This window comes from Perca fluviatilis, chromosome 21 (genome assembly GCF_010015445.1).
Source record: "Perca fluviatilis chromosome 21, GENO_Pfluv_1.0, whole genome shotgun sequence".
NCBI lineage: Eukaryota > Metazoa > Chordata > Actinopteri > Perciformes > Percidae > Perca > Perca fluviatilis.
This window is the reverse complement of record NC_053132.1, coordinates 15,560,341-15,566,898: the sequence shown is the minus strand read 5'-3', so window position 1 is coordinate 15,566,898 and position 6,558 is coordinate 15,560,341. Positions and strand designations below refer to the sequence as shown.

The 6,558-nt window shown below is 39.7% G+C and overlaps 1 long non-coding RNA gene across 1 annotated transcript in view; it reads right to left on the bottom strand.

Moving 5' to 3' along the window:
* LOC120550921 overlaps positions 1-3,508 on the bottom strand; it is a 38,582-nt gene extending 35,074 nt beyond the window's left edge. Inside the window, exon 1 of the long non-coding RNA XR_005637802.1 lies at positions 3,217-3,508. This is a non-coding gene — a long non-coding RNA (uncharacterized LOC120550921). The remainder of the gene's footprint in view (positions 1-3,216) is intronic.
* Between the last annotated feature and the right edge of the window lie 3,050 nt (positions 3,509-6,558).

Sequence of the window (6,558 nt, the reverse complement as noted above, 5' to 3'; positions counted from 1 at the left end):
TAGAACAACAAACCAGAACTTGTATGTTAAAATTTGCACTTGTAAAAAAAATCTGAACATGTAAATTGAAATTTGCACTTGTAGAAAATATTCACAATCCCTGCTTTCCCCGTTCTGTTGGCTCAGAGCTCCACAGCCTAAGACCACACGTACAAATTAGTTTTGCACCAAATGTATCGCAACAAGTGTTGCAAAAGTCGAGGCACAGATTCGCCACTTTGTGATGCGAGAGAGCACATATGTGAAGTTGCAGTGACAGATTTGAGAGGTTGTAATCACTGAGTTGTGGTTGTGATGGAAAATGAAGTAAGTAAATGAGTAAAAAAAAAAAGTACACGAGTAAATGTTGCATTACAACTTTGCAGCTGTCATTGTGTTCATGCAAATATCAATCTACACATTTGTGAATATTTTTTTCTGCGACTTCACATTCAGAATACAGGTGTGTGAATATTTTTTACAAGTGCAAATTTTAACATACAAGTTCAGATTTTTTGTTCTGCAAGTTCTCACATTGTATTCTACAAGCTCTCACATTTTGCACCATATTTACCTTCATAAAATCGGACTCGGGCTCATAATTACAGTTAATGTGTCATGCCGGGCTCGGACATAATTTGCTCGGGCTGGGTCGGGCTTGGTTTTTTGGGCCGATCTAAGCTCTAATACCTAGAGATTGGCGTGGGGTACTTTCCATAAGATCATCTCTCAAAGCAAATCAAACCAGCTATTAGGCTAACTGAAATAAAACCATGCCAATCTCTAGGTATGGTGAAGGGTATGTGATGATGTGGGGCTATTTTAATTCCAAAGGCCAAGGGAACTTTATCAGGATGCATAGTATCCTGGATCCATGAAATAACTGGCCTTTAAAAATAAAAATCGGCCTGCCTCTATGGGAATTTAACATAGGGGTGAATATACGTATGCCCCCTGTGTTTTAAGGAAGAACATTTATTTATTTGCAATACATTATTCATTCACAAAGAATATTTGTTTCCTAAGTTTTTTCAATAAAGGCATTAAGATCAATTTCCAAAAGATGATTTTTTTTGTAATTCCTCTTTTTAGTCAACTTTAGCAGGGGTTCCTATACTCTACTATGTTCCTATACTATGAGCAGCACTGTAATGTAGCAGCAATGTGAAGCGATGTGTTTTATAAGTTTCCCAAAGAACAGGCGTTTAATTACAGCTTTATTTTATTTCAAACTGTATAACATAATAATATATACAGGCTGAGTAGGACGTCCCAAAGATCAGTGCGGCCTCATGCTCACACTTAGTCTGAGCAGTCTAGCAAAGTACAGCAGTGCGGTTAAATCTGTATTGTTTGGGCTAACTTTCCCCAAGAGGAGAACAGAGTCAGCTCTTGGGTAAAGTTGGCTTTAGCTTAAAAAGGAATATGCTACATTTTGTGTTTGTTGAGGGTTAAGACCCAAACGAATATAATATTTATAGCCCTGCGGTATACAGGCTGAAAAGTGCCCCAAAGGTCAATCCAGCCTCATGCTCATATTTTTAACAGTTAGCCCAAGGCTAACATTGTTTGGGCTAACTTTTCTCCAGAGGAGAAGAGAGCCAGCTCTCTGCTAAAGTTAGCTTACTTAAGAACGTGCGGGGATAAAGACCCAGTTGACCTGTTGTGCAGTGAAGTGTAGCCCTTTTCTGCTGAAAACACTTTAAATCACTCTCGAGTATCAGCAGGATTTACTCTAGTCGCTGCTGGTCCATCCAGCCACTGAAAAACACTTCCCACCAATGGCAGTTTAAAGTCTCACTCGCTTTCCCTGCAATTACTGCTATGCATATTTTGTTGTACAGTATATCAATCATCATATACATACATGGCATAACATTTATATACTTTTAAACATGGTTTTCCTTGTTTTTCCTAATTAAGTTATTTGCCGTTAAAGTAATGTCACTGGGACTCTGATACTGTGAATAAAGTAAATAATTTGCTCATTTTGGTGATAGAAATTCATGGGTTGTTTGCAAAGTTATGTCAGAACACTCATAACTTAACTACTTGATAATTGTTATAGATATTTTATACATAAAAGGTGGTTTCTTACATTCTTAATAAGTAAGTTGTCATTTTATGTTATAACATTGCAAATTCAACTCTTCATGAAGAGAAATGGCAAATAATGCTGTTAAGCAATTGAGCATAAACGGAATAAAAAGCCTGAACTTAAATCAAAATCCTGTATTTTTACATTCTGTGTCCTACCTTTGTAGATTTGAGCATCATTTATAGAAAATATGTATTACTGGCGTGCAATATAGCTTGGAAGGATATAGTAATTAATCATTATCTCAGTCACATTCCTCATCTTTTAATAAACAGCTGTGCCTATCACAGTCGTGCATTATGAAAATGACTCACCAGATTGAGTGGAGGGAGTGCATACTGGCTTAACCAAGTGGAAAAATAATAGTTACCCTAAAGTTGCAGAGTGGCCAAGTGCAAATATATCATAAATATACCACAAATATGCAGCCAATGGCAGATAATGTTTTGTCAACAGTCGTGTAACCATGGTATTCATAATTAATAATCCTTTTTAGGGTTTTTCCTAGCTCAGAATTGGCCTTTGGGTAGACACATATCAAGCATCAAACATCACATCGGAGCGTTCAGATCCAATCAAAACAATGCAGCAGCTGGCTTTTCAGCGCCAGCCGTATGTGTAAAATGAAACTGCTGTGGATGAGAGGGAAGTTGACTGCTGAATGTCAAAGATGTTTTGGCGCTGATCTTTGGCTCTGGCTAAAACCTCTTTGGGGAGCGCCAAAACGTTCTCTATGTCGGAAAACACTGTTTTATTTATTTTTTTAAATTTTTTTACTGAAACACAATGATGGCCAGTAAACAGCACACAGGTCCTGGTAACTGAATGGTCTGGTGGACATTTTCTGGCCAGATCTCACGGTGCAACTGCTCTACTGTGGTAAGAAACACATTATCAGTAGGTGTATAGCAGGTGGCACTAGCCACAGCAAAGCCAGTTACCTGTTTTCCATTCCTTTCAAAACAACACAGTGGGTGCCATGGCAGTATGACAGTATGACAATTTTATGGTGAGAGAGCCCAGAACAGACCTGCCAAAAAAACTGATGTTCTTATGCTGGAGGTGCAAAAATAGCTACAAACAAACACATGGCCCTTTTAAATTAAATAAAATATGAGGTCTTCCTATCCAAGACGAACCTGTTTCCCAATGTGGTAAGCCGTTCAATGATGTCAGGCAAGTTGTATCCAACAGTCAATCCCTGATTTGTACTGTATAAAGCGCCATGACGGTCCACGCTCCTGCATCGTTGTGGCTGAGTGGTCACTCTCACCACAACCCCACATGCATATTGTGAGAGGAAAATGTCTCTTCTTTACTCCTGCCTGAGGGAACAATCAAAGTCAAAGCTATCATCCATAAAAAGGACAGAGCAGAACTGCACATAGCACCGTGTGGCTTTGATGTGTTCTAAGCAGGCAGGCGACATGCACAAATCCCAGTAATCCTCGACACTAAAACTGTGCTGTACTGTTTGATCGTCACTGACACACCCCCTACCGTGCCTCTCCTCCCACTAGGTGCAGTTGTTCTCCGCTCCCTTCAGGAGAGACGACATCACTACAGGGCACAGACAGTGTTTATAAGGGATTCTGCTTGTCAGGACTGAAAGCTCAAGCTATACACCAGGCAGTTATATTTTCAGGTTTTGGAGGGAATCCAGGGAATACAGATCGAGAGTCATAAAGGACAGAGTCCAGAGAGTGTTATTTCATTGGCCCAGATGTGGTAAATAAATCATTTTTCCCAGACCTAATTAAACACTTACTGCCTAGCCCCGTTAAGCTATTAACATCTGCTCTACCAAATGCACCAGAAAGGGCTCCAGCACTAGATGGATTTAACTATGTTTGCTTTCATGTTGCTCTTATTCTTCCATTTTCTGTGATAAAATCTCGCTTTCTGTCTTTGTAATTGTCCCACTGTGTCTGATGAATGAATCCTTTACAGCTTCTGTTATCAAACAGAATACATATTATAAAACCTATGCTGACACCTTGGCTCATTACATTTCTGTGTCTTACAGATTCTTATGAGAAAAAGAACCGTCAGCTATTCGCTCATTGGAAATAGGACACTGCATGCTCTCATGTGTACACACAGAAATATGTACAATATCAGTGTAATCACAAGTTACAGTGCAAAAACTTAAATGGGAGTGAGGGTAGTGCGAAGGTAATTGTTTTGTAATGTGGATAAGCCCGACATAGAGTAGTTTAATGCAAATGACTTAGATGCAGTTAAATGTGTAGAACAGTTTGCAATCTAGATCCTGTATAACTCATAGTGCTGAGGTTAATGAGAAAAGTCATATGATTACAGTGGTGTGCAGAGGATGTCGTGGAGTTGAGTCTCAGCCTGAGGAAAGAAGCTGCTCTGTAGTCTGTTGGCAGCGGATACTTCTGTATCATTTGCCAGAAGGCAGCAGGGTGAACAGGCTGTTGCTGGGGTGGGTGTTGTCTTTTAGTATTTTTTGGGCTCTGCTCAGGCACCTCATCTTAATGATATCCCTAGTGCTCGGTAGATCGGTACCAATGATGTTCTGGTGCAGTTTAAATCACTTGCTGCAGAGCCCTCTGGTCCCGGGCCGGGCACATCCCATGCCGGTGTTGTGCTGAAGTCTGTTCCTCCGTCGGTATGTGTTTCCCCCTACATAAACCTGAACCAAACCTTATCCTTAACCCTAACTATCGAGGGGGGCGCTATTTATTTTAACAGAAGCCTATAACGATCAGCCTATTACTTTGGCAGTAATCATGGCAGAAATTCTGTTTAAAACAGATTTACCACTAGCCTCGATAGGGACTGCCTCATTCAATGGGTGGGAGATGATCCTAAAAAGTGAAAAAGAAAAGCTCAGGGAAGCAGCTGCACTGCAACAGAAGCGGGTCAGTTAACCAGATCTACATTTGCCAACCAGTTAGTCCTTATTCTTAAAGTCTATTCTCCTGCAAAACTGAAAAATACTGTTGAAAACACATAAATCTCAAATTTGTGTCCCATTGTGGTGGATCAAGCTGAAATGGGCTCATCACCCCCTAAGGGTCCCCACCAACAGCCAACAAGGGGCAGCAATGAGCTTCTCAAAATCAAACTTCGATAAGCAATACAAACATTAGATCTATATGCTATTAGAAGTGTTTCAAACTGTATTTTTTAGTTTTGCAAGAGAAAAGATTTTAAGAATGAGCACTAACTGGTTGGCTTTGCAAATGTAAGTCTGGTTAGTCTGCTCCAACTCTGTGTAAGTGCCATTTATATATATGTAGGGTTAGAGCTTTTGGTCAAAGTAAAGGTGAACGAGGGAGATAGAGAACATCGGTACAGATATGTGGATAAAAACAGGCTATGATTAAAAGGCAGTTTTTATAAAAATGACAACTTTCTATCTGCTCATGTATCTGACTTCTGCACTGCAGTGTCTCTACTTCCTGCGGAGTCAAGCAAGTGGAAAGAGAATTTAACCTTTATGGATCAACAATATTATGAAATCAACGGCGTATCCTCAGTTATGTGATGGTACCTTGAACCTGCAGACTCAAGCTTTGTGCCTCACGCTGCTTTTTATTTCTAGGCATTAAAATATATTCAGTGTGTCATCTACGACTAATTGTACCAACTCAGATGATCATTAATAATCAGTGAATGATAATTCCTTATTTTATTCATCTTGTGCTTTGTTGGAAAAGACAAACCTCTCTTGTACTGGTGGTTTGTCATGATTAGTTCAGGCCTACTGATCTTGGCTGCCATTCCCTGAGCTCAATAGGATTTGGGGTAATCCCACAGAGCAGATGGACACACAAGTAAGATCACAGTGGTATAGGGGCTATAATTGGCCTGGCCATCAGCCTGCAAACCCCTTTACTGGTAGTAATTTCAATCCTTTGATTGCGTTATCAGATCTGAAATTAGAATTAGTCTGTAACCGTTATGGTTGGCCAGATCTATGTATAACCAACAGGCGATTCATTTAGAAATCAACGTACAGTAGATGCAGCTGTTACAGTTATTGCTGCATTGAGCATCAGTCACACACAGTAACTATACTTTATTCCCACAGAGCAGACGGGAATGTTCAGTCATACGGGAGCGTGGACTGGTTTGGCTCCACCCACCATATCTAAACTTGGCCATTAAATTACAAAATAAAGAAAATAATTACTAAATGCAAATATCATTGAGCAGATGGCGCTATCACTCTTCCTTTCATATATTTTATTAGCAGAAGATAAAGCCCTGAATGACAACTAATTGTGGTTGAGGTCCATTATTATCACAACAGAAGGCTGCTCCATGACTGCTGCAAAGCACTCTGGGATTGTGCATCACTTTTTAATGCTGGGAATTTCTCATGGTAATAATGAGAAAATATTTTTTGCTGAGTTGTGATGACACATCTTAGTCAAAGAAGAGGAATGGCAACAACATTGTGTTTTTACTATAGCATACTATGTATTCCTCTAAAGCACAACTTACCG